The 14,532-nt window shown below is 34.5% G+C and overlaps 1 protein-coding gene across 2 annotated transcripts in view; it reads left to right on the top strand.

Moving 5' to 3' along the window:
• Positions 1-9,029: 9,029 nt before the first annotated feature.
• The window catches only part of LOC121314386 (protein FAM110B-like), a 56,111-nt gene continuing 50,608 nt past the window's right edge, over positions 9,030-14,532 (top strand). For both annotated transcript variants that reach the window (XM_041247579.1, XM_041247580.1), the window contains exon 1: positions 9,030-9,144. The gene's annotated coding sequence lies outside the window, so the exon portion shown is untranslated. The remainder of the gene's footprint in view (positions 9,145-14,532) is intronic.

Raw genomic sequence — 14,532 nt, forward strand, 5'->3', positions numbered from 1 at the left:
AGAAACTGTTGTTCCCACAGCAGCCTATTTTAAGCTGATTTTCAATAATTGCTAATTCTGTTTCTCTTGAAGTAGCTGTTGTTGTTGTTGTTGTTATTTGTTTTTGGGGCTTTTTTGTTGGAGGTTTTAATTTAGTAAATAAACTGCAGACATGCTTTATTTTATGCAAAACATTACTGTAAAAGCAATGCAATTCAGAGGGAATGAGACACTGCTTCACACAGAGATGCAAGACTGTGTCACATTGTTGAAGCTGTATCACTTGGATTCTTTAACATTAAGTTTTGAGATTAATCACTTACTATGAACTAGACAAGCATAGATGGGCCGAATGACCTCCATTTGTTCATGCATTTAACTTTTGTATGTTCTTATTTATTAAATTACAACATTGCAAAAATATGGTCTGCCATTTGGGATGGAACCATAAAAATGTTTTTGGACAGAATATCAAAAAGAAAGAAAACAAAAGTATCTCATATTATGCTTTTAAATTCCAGCACATTTACTACAATTTCACGTTTGAAATACAAGGAAATAAGTGCATTCTTTAAATGAAGGACAGGAGTACATCCTTAATACAGATTTCCAGCTGCCTGAGGGATTGAGTTTGCCACACACCAAAAGGAACATGCTGTAGGTGACCTTTGGCCTTCACTGTGATTTTAATACAAGGAGATGCTGAGGAGTCCTTTACTGGTTGAATTGAACAAGATGACCTGTTGCTGTAACCTTGTGGCAGCATTGTTTAAATAACTATACTTGTAATTACCAGCTTTTTTCAAGCTCTGTTTCACACACCCCTGTATGTCTGTAAATATTTAACAAAAAACAAAGCAGTGCACTGTAGGAGTAAGACTTCTGTAAAACATGTATATATAAATACAAACCCTCCATAAATCACACACACATACTGTTAATAAGAGTTGTTATAACAACCCTATAACAGTCTTTAGATACTACAGTACAATTACTGTGTTTTTTATCTGTTCATAAGGGTCTTAACAATAGCATGAATATCTATGCATGCCATTAGATTATTAATTAGTTTCTTCAGTTTAAACAAAAAACAAAACTATTTCATCCCAATGACTCATACCCTTATCTTCCTCTCACCCTAACCCTAACATTAACCTTTCATGCTTTGTCTTAGTCATTAAATATCTGACATTGTTTTTTTTTTTTTTTTGCAGTTATTCTATAAGAGAACATGCAGCTATTTAGCAACTTCAAAAAGAAGCTGTACAAAAAAAAAAAACACATCAACACACAGAGTTCTAAGCAGATGTAATAACCAAGAGTCATTACAATAAATTAAGCCATAACAAAAAAAGAAAAAAGAAATAAAAAGAAAAACATGTGGAGTGCTCCAGGCTGTTACAATAAGTATTTTCTTTCACTGGCAATACGGACAGCAGCATAAGGACTTGCATGGTCATATCCAGGATGCCAAAACATTGTTTCACTGTACTGTAGCTGTTTAAACCTGTGTCATTTTATAATGTGTAGTATATCTATTTATTTATTTATTTATTTATTTTTTTTTTACAATTATTCATTTCACAAAAGTTTAATGTTTGAAAATATTTAGTTCTATATTTCGGTCTTAGGAGACGATTCGATTCAATTCATCCATTTAACACAGAAATTAATTTCACTTTACGGAACAATTTTAATCTTACTCTATTATATTTACGTATTATATTGATAATACATTATCTACAAAGTCAATTATCAGAGGTCACAATAAAATCCCAGGTTATTCCCATCAGCCTGCTGATGAATAGATGAAAACTGTACCGCAAATAAACAGTACTAAAAATGATAACTCAGCATCAGAATAAAGCACATGTTTCAAATTGTTGTATAGCAGATGATCACTGAATAATACTAACACCTACTACTTAGAATAATAATACAATGAATAATATACCCCCAGATAACATAAAAAGGTTGTAATTATATCAAGAGTTTCTGGTCCCATACACATTTGTGAATGTCACAGAAACTCATGACAGAATTATAGGCTTATATGTACAGTTTTGGTGTATGTTATTTGTTGTACAACATGGTGGCATTACAGACAGAAATTCTTGAACCAACAGTGCTTATGCTTTAACAATTGAAGTAATGGTGAAAATAACATTGGAAAACAGAATTATTTTTTAAAACAAGTATATTTTTAAACAATCAAAAACGTCGGTACTTTTTGCAGGGTGGGGGGTGGGAGTGTATAGGAAAACTACATGATTTATTACTAAGAATTGGAGTAGAAAATTTGCTTGGCTTTTTTAAATGGTGGAGTTGGATGACTTCCTCATCACTAAAGAGTCTCTACTTTCTGAGGGCCATCAGTCTACACTGCCTGACATCATAAGCCTGTGGTTGAGCTAATCTCTTACTAAATGTTACTTGTTGTTTTCTTGATGTTCCACAATTGTCTCCCTATCTTCTGAGGGTAAGACTGCATATTCACATTGTTGTTTGTTTTGGTATTGACAGTGTTTTGTTGTATTCATATACTGCTGGTAGAGATTTTTTTTTTTTTTTTTTTTTTTTTAATTGAAGTTATTGAACCTTATTATACATGGGCAATCTTAAGTTTATAAGAAAATTAATGTTCACCCCATGTATAATAATAATAATAATAATAATAATAATAATAATAATAATAATAATAATAATAATAATAATAATAATAATGTTATGTTTTTGAGCTTTGTGACACAACATCAAAAAATATCATCAAACCCTGCCAAAAAAGGATGTATTATTTTTTTTACATACAACCCTTTACAACAAAATCACTTGTCATAAATATGAAATTTGCCCTTTGCATTTTACAAAAAAAGTAGCTTTTAAAACTAGTGTAAATTTAATATCTACCACAAAAGTTCAGCCCTCTTCTGTTGATGCTACTGCATGTTTTTGACTGCCAGTGTATACTTTATATTTCATTCAGGCCCCTTACTTACTAAATGTCTTGGCATCCCTGAATAGCTAATCATCTCTACATATATACAAGTTTTCATGATGAAGCAATGTCCAGAGTGGTACCCCAAAATGTTATCTATTTTTAGTAATGTAGCACTGTGGGACTTTTATTGCCTAGTTTCTCCTCTGGCTCCTTGCTCACTAAATAGATTGTTTTCCCTGAATAGATAATTGTCTCCTCTTTAAACATCTGCAAAATAGTATAATTAAAGATCTGTCCCACAGGTGCAATGGTATTCCAATTATCAATGTACTGCCAATGTAGAATGACTGAGTGGGAGAATTGTTCCTAATTTATTCTCAGACATATTTCAGCAATGGTGGCTGCTAATACCGGTACAAATTGCAATGTGCTATCTCCATGCCTTCAAGTGTGTTCTCGTTCTTTAAAAAAAGGCTTGTGATGAAACTATGATTTTTCTGACTGAAATCAAATGAAATCTGAGCTGTATTTTTTTTTTTTTATCCTTTTTAATTTGAACGTCAGAATCCACTCAGAATGCAGGAAATTCCATAATATTTCTTTATTATCACAAAGCATATGCAGTAAACCACATTATCAGACATCAACACCTTGTACTGTTGATAAAGTACTTAATAAGATTTGCATTACATTAAATAATAATGCTGTAGTTACTGTACAACATGTGGTATTTTCTTCCAAGGGCACAAAAATGTTGTCTTTTTCACACAATAAATGCTCAGGGAGGTTGATGAGCTACAGAGAATATTAACAAACTACAGTTATGGGAGAACACTATTCTGTCAATCTTCATGAAATGTGGATTATGTATTCTCATCAAATGCCATTTGTAAAGCATATAATGCACTTGGATCTATCAAACTTTGTGGAATTCCTGACAGGCATTGTATAAAATTCTACAATGCCTTGGTGAAAAAAAAAACATTTATATTTTAGGCAATATGTTAGCTTAAAGACCAGTCATTTCTTATTTAAAGCATGCCAAGCAATACGTAATACGTAACACCCTTTAGCAGTAGCTTTTTAAAGTAGTATAGAAACAAAATAATATTTAGAAAAAACTGGACTATAGTATATATATAAATATACCATATATATATAATATAGATATTATCTATATATAGATTATTATATATATATCTATATATATATATACATGTACAAATTTTAATAAGTAGTTTCATATTCGTAGAGGGAATTCCTTTTGAGTGACGTTAAAAACGTTGCACAACAACCAACCCGACTGGTTAGGGAATGAAGAAATTGGGGGCTGGGTCCCAGTTGTTGCGAGGAAAACTGTAAGGGAGATTCTAGAAGGGTCTTCACGTTTGGGGTGGGGTGGTCTTGTACAGGAAGTAACCCATTGTAAATTCTTGTTTTATGTTGATTTTGTTGTTTTTTCTTTAAAATTGTAAAACAGATACATAGCTTTTGTAAAAAATAAATAGACAAATAATTGCACATTTGTAATAGTTACCAACCAGGTGGCCCTAGTAACTAAGTACAATTACAAATTCAAAACTAAAGGGGGTAGATTTTATCCACACTATTATGTTTTTTTAGAACCTTAGATGATGTCATTTATCTTGGCCTTAAACTTGGATATTTTGTGGGATGTTATGGGTGTAACATATATATAAACATATATTGACTCATACCAGTGCTTATTAGAGTTAAATGTAAGGCACTGTACAGTGTCTTTACAGTACAAACCATTTTTTTCTGTTTTTAGCAAATCACCACTTTCTGTGGGGTGTTTGAATGATTGTCATGTCTTACTTAAATCCCATCAGTTTGTCTTTTGATTAACTTGGTGCATGTCAGGAGGTGTTTTCCAAAGAATAACATTTCTTAACACAGTGGTGAAAAATGAGCCCAATTGGTTTTGGCTGCGGACAGTAAATCTAGCAGACAGTAGAGCACTATCGCTTGATAACTGGAACTTTCTTACACTGAATAACAAAACAATTAGACAACATATCTAAAACCTTGAATCTGTGAGACCAAAAAAATAAGCAGACAGTACACCAATTCAACACATTACATAAACTTTTTTTAAAGCTTTTTAAAAAATATACAGTATATTATTATACCTATCAGTCTCTAAATGCTATTGCAGGCAACACATTCAGATCTGCTAACCATCTTTCAGAGCACAAGGCAAGCAAAAAATGAATGTTAATTTATCAACAACAGCAGAATGCATCAGAGATCTGTTTGTTATCCAATTATTTATATATATGGTTTATACAATGTCAAATAGCATAAAAGATAAAGTACTGCAGCTCTAGACATGTGTTCTTCATTAGTCAGCTCGGTCACTAGGTTAATTTCTATTGCTCTGTCTGTGGAAGTATAGGTAAATCATTGTTTATATTTCACGAAGCCCGTGTAACATCGATCTGCATTCCCAACATCAGCCTGAGGAGCCTTTTTAGAAACTATTTTTGTGAAACAGAAAGTAAGCATGGTTAATAATGATCTAAGCAGAAACAGCAACAGAGACCCATGTAGAAAACACCTAATAGGGCATAAAACAGGGAAAGCTGTGATTAGGAAAATGTTGATGCTATAAAATATGCCCTTGAAAGTCCCCTGTGGACCATATGGGAGTCATTTATTTATGTCGCTGTACAGTACATGTCTTTCCACAGTAAAGTGTCTTATTTGCCATGAAGAAAATAGAAAATACATGTACTAAATTAAAATAAAGATTTTGATTTACCATTGTTGAAGTTAGATATTAGATATAGTGATATTATAATTCAGATACATAGGGCCCTAATTTGAACAAAAAGCAAAGGTATATTTTCAGATGGGTTGTGTATAGAGAGAGAGAATGATAGACAGGAAGAGTGTCTAGCTGAACAGTTTCCAAATATTGGCAAGTATGGATACGAATGTACCAGCTTTACATGTTTTATTTATTTATTTTTACATATTCTCATTTTGCTGATCATTAATGAACATTTCTGTACTGTGGGTGTTGCCAAGTGATTGAAAACAAGACATTTTGTGTTTGAATTGAAAGTGATGGTATCGAGGAGTCAAATGGGTCAAAGTTAAAGTATATTTTCTTCTAGAGGAATGCTCATTTTTTCACATCACTACTCTGGTACTATCACCTTTTTTTTAGAATGGCTCAGGTTGCAAATATAGCCTTCATCCATTATATATATATATATATATATATATATATATATATATATATATATATATATATATATATATATATATACGGCTCTGGAAAAAATTAAGAGACCACTGCAAAATTATCAGTTTCTCTGGTTTTACTATTTATAGGTATGTGTTTGGGTAAAATGAACATTTTTGTTTTATTCTATAAACTACTGACAACATTTCTCCCAAATTCCAAATAAAAATATTGTCATTTAGAGCATTTATTTGCAGAAAATGACAACTGGTCAAAATAACAAAAAAGATGCGGTGTTGTCAGACCTCGAATAATGCAAAGAAAATAAGTTCATATTCATTTTTAAACAACACAATACTAATGTTTTAACTTAGGAAGAGTTCAGAAATCAATATTTGGTGGAATAACCCTGATTTTCAATCACAGCTTTCATGTGTCTTGGCATGCTCTTCACCAGTCTTTCACATTGATGTTGGGTGACTTTATGCCACTCCTGGCGCAAAAGTTCAAGCAGCTCGACTTTGTTTAATGGTTTGTGATCATCCATCTTCCTCTTGATCACATTCCAGAGGTTTTCAGTGGGGTTCAGGTCTGGAGATTGGGCTGGCCATGACAGGGTCTTGATCTGGTGGTCCTCCATCCACACTTTGATTGACCTGGCTGTGTGGCATGGAGCATTGTCCTGCTGGAAAAACCAATCCTCAGAGTTAGGAACATTGAGCAGAAGGAAGCAAGTTTTCTTCCAGGACAACCTTGTACTTGGCTTGATTCATGCCAAAGCTGCCCGATTCCAGCCTTGCTGAAGCACCAATAGATCATCACTGATCCTCCACCACATTTCACAGTAGTTGCGAGACACTGTGGCTCGTAGGCCTCTCCAGGTCTCTGTCTAACCACTAGATGACCAGGTGTTGGGCAAAGCAAAAGATTGGACTCATCTGAGGGTGCTTCAGCAAGGCTGGAATCGGGCAGATTTGTCTTTGTGAAGGATGCATGAATCAAGCCAAGTACAAGGTTGTCCTGGAAGAAAATTTGCTTCCTTCTGCTCTGACAATGTTCCCCAACTCTGAGGATTGTTTTTTCCAGCAGGACAATGCTCCATGCCACACAGCCAGGTCAATCAAGGTGTGGATGGAGGACCACCAGATCAAGATCCTGTCATGGCCAGCCCAATCTCCAGACCTGAACCCCATTGAAAACCTCTGGAATGTGATCAAGAGGAAGATGGATGGTCACAAGACATCAAACAAAGTCGAGCTGCTTGAATTTTTGCACCAGGAGTGGCATAAAGTCACCCAACATCAATGTGAAAGACTGGTGGAGAGCATGCCAAGACGCATGAAAGCTGTGATTGAAAATCAGGGTTATTCCACCAAATATTGATTTCTGAACTAAGTTAAAACATTAGTATTGTGTTGTTTAAAAATGAATTTGAACTTATTTTCTTTGCATTATTCGAGGTCTGACAACACCGCATCTTTTTTGTTATTTTGACCAGTTGTCATTTTCTGCAAATAAATGCTCTAAATGACAATATTTTTATTTGGAATTTGGGAGAAATGTTGTCAGTAGTTTATAGAATAAAACAAAAATGTTCATTTTACCCAAACACATACCTATAAATAGTAAAACCAGAGAAACTGATAATTTTGCAGCAGTCTCCTATTTTTTTTACAGAGCTGTGTGTGTGTATATATATATATATATATATATATATATATATATATATATATATATATATATATATATATACTATATATGCCAGTCTTACTAACCAATGCACATACTTGAACCTTCAGGGGTTTTGAGACACCCAAACAATAAATCGGACCAGGAATACAATATATTCTACATGCAGCGCCTGTTGCAGCTAAACAGATTGGGTGAGCCACAGGCTATTACACATTTTAAGTTGTCAGGCAGAAGCTTAAGCTTGCTTTTAGTACTGCTTGTAAACCAGGGTATTCAGGCTACCGCTGTGTACTTTCAGAAGGTGCAATAACACATTCCATCTATAATACAGGTACTAGCAATTGAATAGCTGTGACTATAAAAGCCACGAAATCAATATTGCAGTGAATGTGAGTGCTAGTAAGCTAATTTGTTTCCAGTAAATGACTACAATCTACAGTTAAAAATATATATGTTGTTTTGATAATAATAATATTTTACAACCTCCAGAGGAGATTCTAAAAACAGTCTTTTATATTTCACAGTATCTGATTCGGATTTAGATTTATTTATTTATTTATTTATTTATTTATTTTGTATTTTGTATGTATTGTTTACTTATTCATGTTAACGAAGCGTGCATGTAAATTGATGATGTTAATTGCTGCCGACTGTCATATAAGAATTACCACAGTGATCTGTTATCTATGGGGTTCAGTGAGACCTTGTAATTCTATTTGTCCCCCCAATTATATAAGTATTGTCACTGTGTGGATAATTAATTGTGTGTGTCTACACACACACACACACACACACACACACACACACACACACACACACACACACACACACACACACACACACACACACACACACACACACACACACACACACACACACCTCAATGAATGTAAGCTGAAAGAGTTGTGTTGGTCTTAAATAAAACACGCCCCTTAAAACGAGATGGAACCAATCATTTAGGTTTGCAGGGAGGGATAGTTTGATTCATTGTTTCAATGTATATATGTTAGCATCCAACTCACACATACATTATTGTGCAAATACACAACTGTAACACATTCTTAATAGTAAGCTGTTGAATTTAATTATAATGAATTAACAAACAAGTAATCGAATTTTGTATATCGTCATCCCCCCCTCCCCCTTCCCTTCACCTCCCCCCTCTCTCTAGTTTTCCAACTCAAATCTTTCGGAGCTGATGCTGACAGTATTATTTGAATTACTGCTGGAAGACCAGAAGAGGCAGCAGTACTACAAGTACAAATCAGTTTATTTATTAAAATAAATTATATACACCAATCCTTTACTTCGCAGACAACAGGTAAGGAGATAATCATTGTTGATATTTTTCAACGATATCTGAAATCAATAAGGGAGCAAAATACAGTACCGGTATTGCAAATCGTTATGGATTTAGCTCCAGCAAAACAAACCGAGCTCTTTTCTGTCTCCCCCGGTGTTACTAACCTTTGTAACCTAAAATATGCTTACTGGCAAACCATTCAATTTTTTTTTTTTTTTTTTTTTTTTTTTTTTTTTTTTTTAGTATTGCTTGTTTATTTTCTCGTGAATTACAAGAATCTGCAGTTTAAGTTTTCAAGCTTCATCACGCAGCCTGTTCTCGATTTACACACATTTTTTTTTTTTTTTTTTTTTTTTTTTTTTTTTTTTTTTTTTTTTCTAGTGTTTCCTCAAAATACATTTTTTTTTATTTTAAGTTGTATTGTTCCTTAAATCAGGTTTACATTTTATGTCAATTGTGTGGCAACCGTCATATTGAGGTAAAATACTGGCTATGAGAACCACGACTGTTTAGTTAGGCACAAAACAAATGGTAATGTTCTAACGAATTCAGAATGAACTAGTCTGTACTACTCGATAGATTATGGTCCCTAACAATGCGAGTTTTTTTTTTTTTATTTCAATGTTCCTGTCTATAAACAGACTGCTCCGTGAATTGGGCAGAATAACACATGTATTTTGCCAACTACACACACATGTTATATTACTATATTACTGTGTGTTTTGACACATTTTTGAGACGTGCAATGATCATAAAAAAAGCTTATTTGAAGGATGTTTCACAGGATACAAACAACGGTGATCTAGCATATTGAGAATCTCTGAACAACCCGGGTTCCAATTGGAGTGTTAAAATTTTTTTTTTAAAAAATCAACAGCATTGTTAAAATGTAGTTAACATTGTTTAAAGAATACTCAAACGCGTGTGTGCGAGCATCCTATTGCTAGTGTAATGAAAAGAGAAAACCTTTGAGACAGCTTGACACAAGCTGTGACCTCCTGTGTCCTCATGTGACTCAGGAGATTACTAAGTGGATACATCTGTGTTCTGCCATTTATTGTCCTAAGAGAGGATTTTTATTAAGTTATATAATTTAAAACTTCTGGAAGTTATGATGTGAACTGTACCTGATCTAAAGAACATTAGTGGATTAGAACTAAGGAAGTAGGTCCTCAGTTAAACTGACAGCAGTGCTCAAAGTAATTCAGTGCATGACTGGATTGTTAAATAGGTATTATTCATGTTGTGACTTAAGATGTTGCATTTGCAAGATTGTGTGTGTATGTGTATGTGTGTGTGTGTGTGTGTGTGTATATATATATATATATATATATATATATATATATATATATATATATATATATATATATATATATATAATTATTCCGTGCTATCATGCATATGCAATATAGTTTGTGGGATATACTCTAATACACCCGCCCCGGGTGCATTATAAGTCATGTTTTATAATTCATTTAACAGAAAATAGTGGCACTGGAACAATTTTTATACTGGGGGTGCTGAAAGTCATTGAGCCAAACCGTAACCCCAGTATATCATGGAAGCAGATGCAGAGCACTTCAGTCCAGGGGGTGCTCCTGCACCCCCAGCACCCCTAGTTCCAACACCCCTGAAGATGAATTAAAAAACATACTACAAAAAAAACACTTAACTCCAAAAACATTTTATGTTATTTATTTATGTTTAGTTATTTACTTATTCTGTAACAGCAATATTTAAACAACGTACTGTAAAGCCATATTTGCGACCAAAATTTTTGGCCAATCAGACCCATAAAACTTATTTTGCTCCAGAAATGTTGGTGACCTGTTGCACTGATATTACTTCATTATATGTAGAGCACTAAGATATTCGTGCCAAAAATGTTTACTTTTTTTTTTCATATGTGAAAAACGCATAATAAAAGGCTCGCAAATGTATATGTACTCAAAAAAAACCACAAAAACCCTGCATTTATAGTTACATCTGTGACGCGCTGCTAAGAATGCTTCGGAGAGAACTTGGTTCACGCCATCCAATTTTTTTTTTTTTTTTTTTTACAAGATAATTTTGTAAAAGTGTTTGTCCAGGTCTTTTTCAGGTATCGGGTGAAATTCTATCGTTTTTCCCACTAAACGCAAATATGCCTTTGTGAGGTTTATGTGAGTAAGTGTTTTTCTTGTATTTTCATTTTCTTGCTCGCTTAAAAACATTTGTTTAAATTCTTCTGTTGGCATGATATTACCATTTTTTTCAAATTGACCATATCTTTGTTTTGAATGTAGCTTATTACTGTCTGCTTTACACAGTGCTTGTTGTAATAAGTGATAAATACCGTGACTTGACATGAAGCAGCACAGACTGCTCACAGAAGAAGGTGAGGGAAGAAGTACTAATATCAGGATACATGTACCCAGTTTAGGGGTCTGTTGCCATGGTAATATAGATATAATATATATGAAAGAAGTCTGTACCAGGAAAATTCATCATATCCATTTGAACTTCTTCCCAGAGTTGGAACATTTTCCTGGAATTCCAATCTGATGAAACTATAGTTTTTCTTTGCATAACAAGTTTCATTTATGATACAAATCAATCTTGCTATATAAATTACAGTGTTTTTTTTTTTTTTTCCTACATTCAAGTGTTTTCAATTTTGTCATTTGTTGGAAGGATGCACACTAAGTAATCAAGTCAGTAATGTTTAACACTGTCTGGTTTGGGATATAGTTACAGACAGTATGACTACTTGATTCTTTCTCTGGATTAAGCTTGATTGTAGTCCAGGGCTGTTATAGTTTTGGGGGGCCCCTCTTTGTGTGTTCAATGTCTTCCCTTTACTGCAGTGTTTCCCAATCCAGCCATGGGGACACACTAACGGTACAGGTTTTTGGTCAAACCAGCACCTAATAATTTATTTTAAAGTCTTCACAGCTTTATGTTGAATTTAAACCACTCGCATGTTCTGGGACCTACATCGACGTGGGAGTTATACATTGTGCTACTTGCTCCACCAGTCTACCTTTTTTTTTTTTTTTTTTCAAAATAATTTTTGAGAACTTGGAAAAGCCAAAACCTGTATCGTTAGTGTTGGATTGGATTGGGGAACAGTGCTTGACTGTTTACCACCAGTGCACAGCCATGCCTGCGATGCCAAACACTTGGTTATTTCAGGTTTTTAAATATGATATAACAGTTGTAAAAGCAGAATCAAAGTTAAAACAAACGAACCAAAACCACATTAATTTCATCACAAACTTGTAGTAAAATCAAAAACAAGGGCTTCACCTTACCTTAGAACAGCTGTTAAATTGGTTTCTTCCTAATCTTCATGGCTGAGAAGTCTTCAATGATGTCATTGAAATCCAGCTGATGAAGCAGATCACGCTCGATTGACCTGAATGTCTGATGATTCAGTCTTCGTTGATCTATAGTTGAGTTGATGTTTGGTTAGCACCAGTTTTGAAAATGAGTATTCACCTCCAGTGATAGTTACTGGCAGGGTCCAAAAAATTTGTAAAGTGATGTCTACATTGGGAAATACAAACTGCAGACTCTCTTGTCGTAAAAGGCAAAGCAAGGTATTTGGAGATTTGTTGTTCCCATCCTTTATGAACTCTCTAAATTGAACCATTTCATCCATAAAATCCTTCTGTAAATCCATGTGGTATTTCTCTTGTAGATTAGCAGCTGAAGCATGTATCTCTAATGCAGACCCTTGATTAAAATTAGTAAAAAATCCAAAGTAGGCACATAATTCATCATATGCTTTATACTGACGTTGCAGCTCTGCAACAAGTTTCTCAGTCATGACATTGAAAACTTTAACACAAAATCTGTGTCTCCCTGTCAACGTGTACTCCGGCGCCTTTGACTCATCAGCAGTTTTTTTCTCTTTGTAGCACGGCTCTTTTCAGTGTTGTGTTCTTGAGAAACTTTGCTATAGTTTTAGCTGCTGTTTCAAACCTGTCAAATTGAGCTCGTAGGGTTTCCACAAATTCTTCAGCAAGCCTATCAAATTTACAGCAGTAACTAGGTCTAGCTCAATAGCCTGAAGAGCGTTAGTTGTCTGAAACCTCTGCAGAATTGGGTTCCAAAATCGAGCTTGTCCCTTTTGCTGTGCAGAGATCAAGCATCGCTCCACATGTTTTGGTTCTGTTTTGAATCATCAGCTACATATACTTGGATATTGCCATAATTAAGACAAAGTTCTCTTGTAGCATGGGCATGGCAGACCATCTAGTACTAGACAGATCTTTCAGTGTCTCAATTCTCTTGTTGTCGTTTGGCTCTAATCCTGCTGTAATAACTTGCCAGCAATGAGTTGATGAAGAGCAGAAATTAAAAAGAAACTGAAGATACCCAAAATAATATTTACTTCCAAGCAGCAATTTATACTGGTAACCCCAACTAAATTCAGAGAATGAGCAGCACGCGGAACCCACTGTATTAGTGGATTAATCTCCCAAATTTGTGCCTGTAAACCATTATGCTTTCTGGATATGTTACTTGTATTGTCATAACAGACCTCTGCAATAAGATATGTCAGTGTTCATCTCCTGTAAAACTGTTAGAACAGAATCAAAAAACAATCTCCAGCATGACTTCTTATAGTCAGACATTTCAGCAAACGTTCTTGGATCTGCCCCTCCTCCAATAAATAGCACACAATGAATGCAAGCTGGTTAACATGGGATATGTCTGGAGTGGCATCTACACTAATTGCAAAGTACTTTGCATTCTGAAACTGACAGATTATTTTACAGAGTACTTTTTGCCCCATTAAAGAAATACATTGTTTGCAAAATGGCCGATGATAGGTACGAAGGCTTCCGTTTACTAGGATGTCCATATATTTAATATGTTCATCAAGGAAAGGATCGAACTGGCTCAACAATTCCAAGATTCCCAAATAATTACCATTATTAAGGGAACCAACAGCTTCATTATGTCCTCTAATGGAAAGACCACGCTCAGCAAGAAACTTTACAACTGCAATAAACCGCCTCAGCAAGACTCTCCAATACGCCTGCTCATTTTCAAACTGTTTTCAGATCAGTCTGTCGGACCTTTGGCTTGTATCCGGGAAAGACAAAAAATAATCGTTACTATTCGATGAGAAACTCTACTCTTGTGCTCTGCAACGTGAATTGTAGCATGTTTCCAGTCATTAAATGCAGTTACATGAGATATATCTTCAAATAATCAGCATTACAAAACCGAACACTGACCCTGCTTGACTGTTTGTCATTTGTCTTTGTTAGATGACTAAGCACTAGCTGGGAGCTTTAGCTGCAAGCCAGCACTAAATCTGGAGTACACTACACCACTGTTTTACTACACCTGCACAAGAGCACTCATTATCGGAAGTGACCTTGTCTATGTTGTGTGTTAATTATTAGTGTC

Source organism: Polyodon spathula, chromosome 4 (assembly GCF_017654505.1).
Source record: "Polyodon spathula isolate WHYD16114869_AA chromosome 4, ASM1765450v1, whole genome shotgun sequence".
Classification (NCBI taxonomy): domain Eukaryota; kingdom Metazoa; phylum Chordata; class Actinopteri; order Acipenseriformes; family Polyodontidae; genus Polyodon; species Polyodon spathula.